Source organism: Bombina bombina, chromosome 4, assembly GCF_027579735.1.
Source record: "Bombina bombina isolate aBomBom1 chromosome 4, aBomBom1.pri, whole genome shotgun sequence".
NCBI classification, from domain to species: Eukaryota; Metazoa; Chordata; class Amphibia; order Anura; family Bombinatoridae; genus Bombina; species Bombina bombina.
In genome coordinates this window covers 874,946,985-874,960,063 of record NC_069502.1, presented here as the reverse complement: position 1 = coordinate 874,960,063, position 13,079 = coordinate 874,946,985, and positions in this window count along the sequence as shown.

Here is a 13,079-nt window from a genome sequence, read left to right as displayed (position 1 = left end):
ATTAGAGTTATGTGCGATGTGTGCTATAGTTTATATTAGAGAATTGATGAGGCTGATATATATATTCTGCTTTCTAAAATAACTGCAGGCTATTTTAAAGGGACACTGAACCCAAATTTTTTCTTTCGGGATTCAGATAGAGCATGAAATTTTAAGCAACTTTCTAATTTACTCCTATTATCATTTTTTCTTCATTCTCTTGGTATCTTTATTTGAAATGCAAGAATGTAAGTTTAGATGCCGGCCCATTTTTGGTTAACAGCCTGAGTTGTCCTTGCTGATTGGTGGATAAATTCATTCACCAATGAAAAAGTGCTGTCCAGAGTGCTGAATCAAAAAAAAAGTTTAGATGCCTTCTTTTTCAAATAAAGATATCAAGAGAACAAAGAAAAATTGATAATAGGAGTAAATTAGAAAGTTGTTTAAAATTGCATGCTCTATCTGAATCACAAAATATTTTTTTGGGTTCAGTGCCCCTTTAAGGATTGAGTATGTCACACACTGTCTCTCATTAAATAGTTGGGTGACACCTTATTCTTAGAAGGACTGGTCAAAGTTGTGCCCTCCCTTCTATGCAATAATGTACACTTGTTTTAAAGCCATTGGTTAATTTTACTTTTACTGCAGCAGGTCCCATCAACTTTCTTATTTACTGCATTTATAGACTCCATTAAGAGATTAATATTAGTGGTTGTATCTGAGTTTATAAAGCTACGCCATGCTAGGTTTACAGGGTCCAATAGTGGCCCTCTATGTGTCCTACCCCTTGTTAATACCCCTACTGCTTCTAAGTCTAAATATCATGTGGTCCAAGAGAGGCCATTTTACTCCATTTATTAGGGTAATCTTTTCCTTGTTTAGATATATGTTTTTCTCTAGGGGATACAAGTATGACCATTTAGAAAAATGAGGTAACCTGACTATTTTATTGTGCATAACCGCATACCTTTTGTAATATTTTAATGTACTGTATTCTTCCAAATCAACATGTTTTCACTTTGTTGTATTATGCGATTACCTCAATAAAAAAAAAAAAAATGTAGTGGCAAAGTTTGCACCAGTTTGTTTGCTATAAAAAGCATTGGGCCAGTCTAGAAACCATCGGCTAGATTTAGAGTTTGGCGTTAGCCGTCAAAAGCAGCGTTAAGGGGTCCTAACGCTGCTTTTTACCGCTCGCTGGTATTTAGAGTCAGCCAGGAAAGGGTCTACCGCTCACTTCCTTTCCGCGACTCCAGGCTACCGCAAATCCCCTTACGTCAATTGTGTATCCTATCTTTTCAATGGGATTTGCCTAACGCTGGTATTTGGAGTCTTGGAACAAGTGAGCGACAAGACTCCTACCAACAAAAAAAGTCAGTAGTTAAGAGCTTTATGGGCTAAGGCGGGAATATAAAGCTCTTAACTACTGTGCTACAAAGTACACTAACACCCATAAACTACCTATGTACCCCTAAACCGAGGCCCCCCCACATCGCAAACACTATAATAAAATGTTTTAACCCCTAATCTGCCGACCGGACACTGCCGCCACCTACATTATACCTATGAACCCCTAATCTTGTGCCCCTAACATCGCCGACACCTACATTATATTTATTACCCCCTAATCTGCCCCCCCCCAACGTCGCCACCACCTACCTACACTTATTAACCCCTAATCTGCCGACCGGACACCGCCGCCACTATAATAAATGTATTAACCCCTAAACCGCCGCACTCCCGCCTCGCAAACACTAGAATAAATTGTATTAACCCCTAATCTGCCCTCCCTAACATCGCCGCCACCTACCTACAATTATTAACCCCTAATCTCCCGCCCGCAATGTCGCCGCTACTATAATAAATGTATTAACCCCTAAACCTAAGTCTAAACACCCCTAACCTTACACTTATTAACCCCTAATCTTCCGCCCCCGCTATCGCTGACACCTGCATTATACTATTAACCCCTAATCTGCCGCTCTGGACACCACCGCCACCTACATTATCCCTATGAACCCCTAATCTGCTGCCCCTAACATCGCCGACACCTACATTATATTTATTAACCCCTAATCTGCCCCCCCCCAACGTCGTCGCAACCTAACTACAAGTATTAACCCCTAATCTGCCGACCGGACATCGCCGCCACTATAATAAATGTATTAACCCCTAAACTGCCGCACTCCCACCTCGCAAACACTAGAATAAATTGTATTAACCCCTAATCTGCCCTCCCTAACATCGCCGCCACCTACCTACAATTATTAACCCCTAATCTCCCACCCGCAACGTCGCCGATACTATAATAAATGTATTAACCCCTAAACCTAAGTCTAACCCTAACACCCCCCTAACATAATTATAATTTAAATTAAACAAAATAATATTCCTATAATTAAATAAATTAATCCTATTTAAAACGAAATACTTACCTAGAAAATAAACCCTAATATAGCTACAATATAAATAATAATTACATTGTATCTATTTTAGGATTTATATTTATTTTACAGGCAACTTTGTATTTATTTTAACTAGGTACAATAGCTATTTAATAGCTACCTAGTTAAAATAAGTACAAAATTACATGTAAAATAAATCCTAACCTAAATTACTATTTAACCTAACACTACACTATCAATAAATAAATTACCTACAATTAGCTAAACTAAAATACAATTAAATAAACTAATCTATAATACAAAAAAACACTAAATTACAAAAAATAAAAAAAATATTACAAGAATTTTAATCTAATTACACCTAATCTAAGCCCCCTAATAAAATAAAAAAGCCCCCCAAAATAATAAAATTCCCTACCCTATTCTAAATTACAAAAGTAATCAGCCAATAGAATGCAAGCTCAATCTGATTGGCTGATTGGATCAGCCAATCGGATTGAACTTCAATCTGATTGGCTGATTGAATCAGCCAATCAGATTTTTCCTACCTTAATTCCGATTGGCTGATAGAATCCTATCAGCCAATCGGAATTCGAGGGACGCCATCTTGGATGACGTCCCTTAAAGGAACCCTCATTCGTCGTTAGTCCGTCGGGGAAGGAGGATGTTCCGCGTCGGCAGGATGAAGATGGATCCGGAAGACAGAAGATAGAAGATGCCGCTTGGAAGAAGACATCGCCCGGATGGAGGACCTCTTCTTTGCCGCTTGGAGGAAGACATCGCCCGGATGGAGGACCTCTTCTTTGCCGCTTGGATCAAGACTTCGCCCGGATGGAGGACCTCTTCTTTGCCACTTGGATCAAGACTTCGCCCGGATGGAGGACCACATCGCCTGGATTGGATGAAGACTTTGGCTCGGCTGAGTGAAGATGACTCAAGGTAGGGAGATCTTCAGGGGGTTAGTGATAGGTTTTTTTAAGGGGGGTTTTGGTGGGTTAGAATAGGGGTATGTGGGTGGTGGGTTGTAATGTTGGGGGGGGGTATTGTATTTTCTATTACAGGTAAAAGAGCTGATTACTTTGGGGCAATGCCCCTGCAAAAAGCCCTTTTAAGGGCTGGTAAAAGAGCTGATTACTTTTGTAATTTAGAATAGGGTAGGGAATTTTATTATTTGGGGGGCTTTTTATTTTATTGGGGCTTAGATTAGGTGTAATTAGATTAAAATTCTTGTAATATTTTTTTATTTTTTGTAATTTAGTGGTTTTTTTGTATTATAGATTAGTTTATTTAATTGTATTTTAGTTTAGCTAATTGTAGGTAATTTATTTAATTAATTTAATGATAGTGTAGTGTTAGGTTTAATTGTAACTTAGGTTACGATTTATTTTACATGTAATTTTGAAATTATTTTAACTAGGTAGCTATTAAATAGTTATTAACTATTTAATAGCTATTGTACCTAGTTAAAATAAATTCAAAGTTGCCTGTAAAATAAATATAAATCCTAAAATAGATACAATGTAATTATTATTTATATTGTAGCTATATTGGGTTTATTTTCTAGGTAAGTATTTAGTTTTAAATAGGATTAATTTATTTAATTATAGGAATATTATTTTGTTTAATTTAAATTATATTTATGTTAGGGGGGTGTTAGGGTTAGGGTTAGACTTAGGTTTAGGGGTTAATACATTTATTATAGTAGCGGCGACGTTGCGAGTGGGGGATTAGGGGTTAATAATTGTAGGTAGGTGGCGGCGATGTTAGGGAGGGCAGATTAGGGGTTAATACAATTTATTCTAGTGTTTGCGAGGCGGGAGTGCGGCGGTTTAGGGGTTAATACATTTATTATAGTGGCGGCGATGTCCAGTCGGCAGATTAGGGCTTAATACTTGTAGTTAGGTTGCGACGACGTTGGAGGAGGCAGATTAGGGGTTAATAAATATAATGTAGGTGTCGGCGATGTTAGGGGCAGCAGATTAGGGGTTCATAGGGATAATGTAGGTGGCGGCGGTGTCCGGAGCGGCAGATTAGGGGTTAATAGTATAATGCAGGTGTCAGCGATAACGGGGGCGGAAGATTAGGGGTTAATAAGTGTAAGGTTAGGGGTGTTTAGACTCGGGGGTTCATGTTAGGGTGTTAGGTGCAGACTTAGAAAGTGTTTCCCCATAGGAAACAATGGGGCTGCGTTAGGAGCTTAATGCTGCTTTTTTGCAGGTGTTAGGTTTTTTTTCTGCCCAAACTGCCCCATTGTTTTTTATGGGGAAATCGTGCATGAGCACGTTTTGCCAGCTTACCGCTACCGTAAGCAACGCTGGTATTGAGGGTTGAAGTTGCGTTAAATTATGCTCAACGCTCACTTTTCTTAGCCTAACGCAGCCATTCAGACAACTCTAAATACCAGCGTTGTTTAAAGGGAGCGGTAAGAAAAAAAGCAGCGTTAGCTATGCAGGTCTTTACCGACAAAACTCTAAATCTAGCGGCATGTTTTTTGTATGAAGGAGTTCATGTTCAGTATATATCCACACAGAAATGAGAGTTCCAAAGGCTTCTAATCCTTTTTAAATACCAGTTACTCACAAAAAAGAAGGTAAAATATATGAGATTGCAAGCTTAGCACCAGTTTGTTTACCATAAAAAGCGTTGGGCGATGCTGAGAACATATTTATCCTATGAAGGGGTTTGTGTCCTGTATATATCCACACAGAAATGAGTAGGCCAAAGGATTTTAACCCTTTCAAATGACTAGTTACTTATTAAGAAAAGGTAAAATATTTGAAGTGGCAAGGTTGGCACCAATCTGTTTGTCATAGAAACCGATGGCCAGTGTGAAAACATGTGGATTGTACGAAGGGACCCACACCCTGTATATATCCACACAGAAATGAGTGACCCAAAGGATTTTAACCCTTTTCAAAATACCAGTTACTTATTCAGAAAAGGTAAAATATATTAAGTGGCACGGTTGGCACCAGTTTGCCATAAAAAGGCATTGGGCCAGTCTGAAAACATGTTTATTCTATGAAGGAGCTAACTCCCTGTATATATCCACACAGAAATGAGTGGCCCAAAGAATTTTAAGCCTTTCAAAATACCATTTACTTATTTAGAAAAGAAAAAATATATGAAGTGGCAAGGTTGGCAACAGTTTTTTCCCCATAGAAACCGTTGGGCCAAGTTGAGAACATAGCCGAAAAAAAGAATACTTCGCCAGTAACTTGATAAAAATAAAACTTGCCTTTTATTTCAGAATAAACATTAAAAATAAGATTGGATGGAACCCCTGAACAGCAGCAGAGTGATGCTCAAAGAAATGAGTGGCCCAAAGGATTTTAACCCCTTTAAAACACCAGTTACTTATTCAGAAAAGGTAAAATATATGAAGTGGCAAGGTTCGCACTGATTTGTTTGCCTTAGAAACTGTTGGGCCAGGTTGAGAACATGTCTATCCTATGAAGGGGTTTACGCCCTTTATATATCCACAAATAAATGAGTGGCCCAAATAATTTTAACCCCTTTAAAATACCAGTTACTTATTTAGAAAAGGTAAAATATATGAAGTGGCAAGGTTGGCACCAGTTTGCCATAGAAACCGTTGGGCCAGTCTGAAAACATGTGGATTCTGTGAAGGGGTTCATGCCCTGTATATATCCACACAGAAATGATTGGCCCAAATGATTTTCACCCCTTTAAAATACCAGTTACTTATTCAGAAACAGTAAAATATATGAAGTGGCAAGGTTGGCACAGATTTTTTTGCCTTAGAAACTGTTGGGCCAGGTTGAGAACATGTCTATCCTATAAAGGGGTTCATGCCCTTTATAGATCCACAAATAAATGAGTGGCCCAAAGAATTTTGACCCCTTTAAAATACCAGTTACTTATTCAGAAAAGGTAAAATATATGAAGTGGCAAGGTTGCCACCTGTTTGTTTGACATAATAAGTGTTGGGCCAGGCTGAGAATATGTCTATCTTATGAAGGGGCTCGCACCCTTTATATATCCACAAAGAAATGAGTGGCCCAAAGGATTTTAACCCTTTTAAAATACCAGTTACTTATTCAGAAAAGATAAAATATATGAAGTGGCAAGGTTGGCACCAGTTTGTTTGCCATAGAAACCGTTGGGCCAGTCTGAAAACATGTGGATTCTGTGAAGGGGCTCACACCCTGTATATATCCCCACAGAAAAGAGTGTCCCAAATGATTTTAACCCTTTCAACATACCACTTATTCAGAAAAGGTAAAATATATGAAATGGCACGGTTGGCACCAGTTTGCCATAAAAAGGCATTGGGCCAGTCTGAAAATACGTTTATTCTATGAAGGGGCTAACTCCCTATATATATCCACACAGAAATGAGTGGCCCAAATATTTTTTTATATATATATATATATATATATATTATTTTTTTTTTTGTTTAATATAATTTTTTTATTGAGGTATGAGAGTTTGTACAAAGCTAGTGAATACACATGTAAACACATTACATCTATTATACTGAAGTACATAATATATATAAGTCCAAGCAACAAGGATTTGGCAAAAATATGAAAGAAGAACAGTAAAAAGAGGCACAAATTTGGTATGACTATCCATATATATACTGTATAAGACCTGTCTCTAATACAAAAATATTTTTGCCAGATGAAACCTCTATTTTTTCTTTATGAGTTAAGTATCCCTCAATAAACTTTCAAGACCTCTCTTAGGTCTAACCTATTATATAAACATTTTAGAGGGAAATTTAATATTTAAGCAAGCAACAAATATTAGATGATAATAATCTGTTATTAGGAGGAGTAAATAAAAAATATCATGGCTTATCGTCAGTGAGGTGTGGCTGCACCTCACTGACGAGGCCCATAGGAGGCCGAAACGATCGTCTGGGGTTGTCATGTTCCTTGTTCAGAGGAGAATTGCCTGGTATTTCGGGGCTGGACTGACCTTACTTGGCAGGATCAGACTGATATACTTCAGGAAAGTTTTCTTCTGTGAAAAGCACACTGGTCTAAAAGAGGCTGCTTCCGGGTGGTAAATCGCCATAGAACAAGCCACTGAGCTGTTGTTCGTTCCTGGTAGAGCGCTTCTCTCTTCGTATGCAAATTATTATGACCCTGGGGAAGTCTCCCTATGGGTGATGGGGGAAACCAGACGTGGATTCCTTGCCCAGTGTGCTTAGAGGAATGTGGCTGCACCTCACTGACGAGGCCCATAGGAGGCCGAAACGATCGTCTGGGGTTGTCATGTTCCTTGTTCAGAGGAGAATTGCCTGGTATTTTGGGGCTGGACTGACCTTACTTGGCAGGATCAGACTGATATACTTCAGGAAAGTTTTCTTCTGTGAAAAGCACACTGGTCTAAAAGAGGCTGCTTCCGGGTGGTAAATCGCCATAGAACAAGCCACTGAGCTGTTGTTCGTTCCTGGTAGAGCGCTTCTCTCTTCGTATGCAAATTATTATGACCCTGGGGAAGTCTCCCTATGGGTGATGGGGGAAACCAGACGTGGACTCCTTGCCCAGTGTGCTTAGAGGAATGTGGCTGCACCTCACTGACGAGGCCCATAGGAGGCCGAAACGATCGTCTGGGGTTGTCATGTTCCTTGTTCAGAGGAGAATTGCCTGGTATTTCAGGGCTGGACTGACCTTACTTGGCAGGATCAGACTGATATACTTCAGGAAAGTTTTCTTCTGTGAAAAGCACACTGGTCTAAAAGAGGCTGCTTCCGGGTGGTAAATCGCCATAGAACAAGCCACTGAGCTGTTGTTCGTTCCTGGTAGAGCGCTTCTCTCTTCGTATGCAAATTATTATGACCCTGGGGAAGTCTCCCTATGGGTGATGGGGGAAACCAGACGTGGACTCCTTGCCCAGTGTGCTTAGAGGAATGTGGTTCCACCTCACTGACGAGGCCCATAGGAGGCCGAAACGATCATCTGGGGTTGTCATGTTCCTTGTTCAGAGGAGAATTGCCTGGTATTTCGGGGCTGGACTGACCTTACTTGGCAGGATCAGACTGATATACTTCAAGAAAGTTTTCTTCTGTGAAAAGCACACTGGTCTAAAAGAGGCTGCTTCCGGGTGGTAAATCGCCATAGAACAAGCCACTGAGCTGTTGTTCGTTCCTGGTAGAGCGCTTCTCTCTTCGTATGCAAATTATTATGACCCTGGGGAAGTCTCCCTATGGGTGATGGGGGAAACCAGACGTGGACTCCTTGCCCAGTGTGCTTAGAGGAATGTGGCTGCACCTCACTGACGAGGCCCATAGGAGGCCGAAACAATCGTCTGGGGTTGTCATGTTCCTTGTTCAGAGGAGAATTGCCTGGTATTTCGGGGCTGGACTGACCTTACTTGGCAGGATCAGACTGATATACTTCAGGAAAGTTTTCTTCTGTGAAAAGCACACTGGTCTAAAAGAGGCTGCTTCCGGGTGGTAAATCGCCATAGAACAAGCCACTGAGCTGTTGTTCGTTCCTGGTAGAGCGCTTCTCTCTTCGTATGCAAATTATTATGACCCTGGGGAAGTCTCCCTATGGGTGATGGGGGAAACCAGACGTGGACTCCTTGCCCAGTGTGCTTAGAGGAATGTGGCTGCACCTCACTGACGAGGCCCATAGGAGGCTGAAACGATCGTCTGGGGTTGTCATGTTCCTTGTTCAGAGGAGAATTGCCTGGTATTTCGGGGCTGGACTGACCTTACTTGGCAGGATCAGACTGATATACTTCAGGAAGTTTTCTTCTGTGAAAAGCACACTGGTCTAAAAGAGGCTGCTTCCGGGTGGTAAATCGCCATAGAACAAGCCACTGAGCTGTTGTTCGTTCCTGGTAGAGCGCTTCTCTCTTCGTATGCAAATTATTATGACCCTGGGGAAGTCTCCCTATGGGTGATGGGGGAAACCAGACGTGGACTCCTTGCCCAGTGTGCTTAGAGGAATGTGGCTGCACCTCACTGACGAGGCCCATAGGAGGCCGAAACGATCGTCTGGGGTTGTCATATTCCTTGTTCAGAGGAGAATTGCCTGGTATTTCGGGGCTGGACTGACCTTACTTGGCAGGATCAGACTGATATACTTCAGGAAAGTTTTCTTCTGTGAAAAGCACACTGGTCTAAAAGAGGCTGCTTCCGGGTGGTAAATCGCCATAGAACAAGGCACTGAGCTGTTGTTCGTTCCTGGTAGAGCGCTTCTCTCTTCGTATGCAAATTATTATGACCCTGGGGAAGTCTCCCTATGGGTGATGGGGGAAACCAGACGTGGAGTCCTTGCCCAGTGTGCTTAGAGGAATGTGGCTGCACCTCACTGACGAGGCCCATAGGAAGCCGAAACGATCGTCTGGGGTTGTCATGTTCCTTGTTCAGAGGAGAATTGCCTGGTATTTCGGGGCTGGACTGACCTTACTTGGCAGGATCAGACTGATATACTTCAGGAAAGTTTTCTTCTGTGAAAAGCACACTGGTCTAAAAGAGGCTGCTTCCGGGTGGTAAATCGCCATAGAACAAGCCACTGAGCTGTTGTTCGTTCCTGGTAGAGCGCTTCTCTCTTCGTATGCAAATTATTATGACCCTGGGGAAGTCTCCCTATGGGTGATGGGGGAAACCAGACGTGGACTCCTTGCCCAGTGTGCTTAGAGGAATGTGGTTGCACCTCACTGACGAGGCCCATAGGAGGCCGAAACGATCGTCTGGGGTTGTCATGTTCCTTGTTCAGAGGAGAATTGCCTGGTATTTCGGGGCTGGACTGACCTTACTTGGCAGGATCAGACTGATATACTTCAGGAAAGTTTTCTTCTGTGAAAAGCACACTGGTCTAAAAGAGGCTGCTTCCGGGTGGTAAATCGCCATAGAACAAGGCACTGAGCTGTTGTTCGTTCCTGGTAGAGTGCTTCTCTCTTCGTATGCAAATTATTATGACCCTGGGGAAGTCTCCCTATGGGTGATGGGGGAAACCAGACGTGGAGTCCTTGCCCAGTGTGCTTAGAGGAATGTGGCTGCACCTCACTGACGAGGCCCATAGGAAGCCGAAACGATCGTCTGGGGTTGTCATGTTCCTTGTTCAGAGGAGAATTGCCTGGTATTTCGGGGCTGGACTGACCTTACTTGGCAGGATCAGACTGATATACTTCAGGAAAGTTTTCTTCTGTGAAAAGCACACTGGTCTAAAAGAGGCTGCTTCCGGGTGGTAAATCGCCATAGAACAAGCCACTGAGCTGTTGTTCGTTCCTGGTAGAGCGCTTCTCTCTTCGTATGCAAATTATTATGACCCTGGGGAAGTCTCCCTATGGGTGATGGGGGAAACCAGACGTGGACTCCTTGCCCAGTGTGCTTAGAGGAATGTGGTTCCACCTCACTGACGAGGCCCATAGGAGGCCGAAACGATCATCTGGGGTTGTCATGTTCCTTGTTCAGAGGAGAATTGCCTGGTATTTCGGGGCTGGACTGACCTTACTTGGCAGGATCAGACTGATATACTTCAAGAAAGTTTTCTTCTGTGAAAAGCACACTGGTCTAAAAGAGGCTGCTTCCGGGTGGTAAATCGCCATAGAACAAGCCACTGAGCTGTTGTTCGTTCCTGGTAGAGCGCTTCTCTCTTCGTATGCAAATTATTATGACCCTGGGGAAGTCTCCCTATGGGTGATGGGGGAAACCAGACGTGGACTCCTTGCCCAGTGTGCTTAGAGGAATGTGGCTGCACCTCACTGACGAGGCCCATAGGAGGCCGAAACGATCGTCTGGGGTTGTCATGTTCCTTGTTCAGAGGAGAATTGCCTGGTATTTCGGGGCTGGACTGACCTTACTTGGCAGGATCAGACTGATATACTTCAGGAAAGTTTTCTTCTGTGAAAAGCACACTGGTCTTAAAGAGGCTGCTTCCGGGTGGTAAATCACCATAGAACAAGGCACTGAGCTGTTGTTCGTTCCTGGTAGAGCGATTCTCTCTTCGTATGCAAATTATTATGACCCTGGGGAAGTCTCCCTATGGGTGATGGGGGAAACCAGACGTGGAGTCCTTGCCCAGTGTGCTTAGAGGAATGTGGCTGCACCTCACTGACGAGGCCCATAGGAAGCCGAAAAACGATCGTCTGGGGTTGTCATGTTCCTTGTTCAGAGGAGAATTGCCTGGTATTTCGGGGCTGGACTGACCTTACTTGGCAGGATCAGACTGATATACTTCAGGAAAGTTTTCTTCTGTGAAAAGCACACTGGTCTAAAAGAGGCTGCTTCCGGGTGGTAAATCGCCATAGAACAAGCCACTGAGCTGTTGTTCGTTCCTGGTAGAGCGCTTCTCTCTTCGTATGCAAATTATTATGACCCTGGGGAAGTCTCCCTATGGGTGATGGGGGAAACCAGACGTGGACTCCTTGCCCAGTGTGCTTAGAGGAATGTGGCTGCACCTCACTGACGAGGCCCATAGGAGGCCGAAACGATCATCTGGGGTTGTCATGTTCCTTGTTCAGAGGAGAATTGCCTGGTATTTCGGGGCTGGACTGACCTTACTTGGCAGGATCAGACTGATATACTTCAGGAAAGTTTTCTTCTGTGAAAAGCACACTGGTCTAAAAGAGGCTGCTTCCGGGTGGTAAATCGCCATAGAACAAGCCACTGAGCTGTTGTTCGTTCCTGGTAGAGCGCTTCTCTCTTCGTATGCAAATTATTATGACCCTGGGGAAGTCTCCCTATGGGTGATGGGGGAAACCAGACGTGGACTCCTTGCCCAGTGTGCTTAGAGGAATGTGGCTGCACCTCACTGACGAGGCCCATAGGAGGCCGAAACGATCGTCTGGGGTTGTCATGTTCCTTGTTCAGAGGAGAATTGCCTGGTATTTCGGGGCTGGACTGACCTTACTTGGCAGGATCAGACTGATATACTTCAGGAAAGTTTTCTTCTGTGAAAAGCACACTGGTCTAAAAGAGGCTGCTTCCGGGTGGTAAATCGCCATAGAACAAGCCACTGAGCTGTTGTTTGTTCCTGGTAGAGCGCTTCTCTCTTCGTATGCAAATTATTATGACCCTGGGGAAGTCTCCCTATGGGTGATGGGGGAAACCAGACGTGGACTCCTTGCCCAGTGTGCTTAGAGGAATGTGGCTGCGCCTCACTGACGAGGCCCATAGGAGGCCGAAACGATCGTCTGGGGTCGTCATGTTCCTTGTTCAGAGGAGAATTGCCTGGTATTTCGGGGCTGGACTGACCTTACTTGGCAGGATCAGACTGATATACTTCAGGAAAGTTTTCTTCTGTGAAAAGCACACTGGTCTAAAAGAGGCTGCTTCCGGGTGGTAAATCGCCATAGAACAAGCCACTGAGCTGTTGTTCGTTCCTGGTAGAGCGCTTCTCTCTTCGTATGCAAATTATTATGACCCTGGGGAAGTCTCCCTATAGGTGATGGGGGAAACCAGACGTGGACTCCTTGCCCAGTGTGCTTAGAGGAATGTGGCTGCACCTCACTGACGAGGCCCATAGGAGGCCGAAACGATCGTCTGGGGTTGTCATGTTCCTTGTTCAGAGGAGAATTGCCTGGTATTTCGGGGCTGGACTGACCTTACTTGGCAGGATCAGACTGATATACTTCAGGAAAGTTTTCTTCTGTGAAAAGCACACTGGTCTAAAAGAGGCTGCTTCCGGGTGGTAAATCGCCATAGAACAAGCCACTGAGCTGTTGTTCGTTCCTGGTAGAGCGCTTCTCTCTTCGTATGCAAATTAT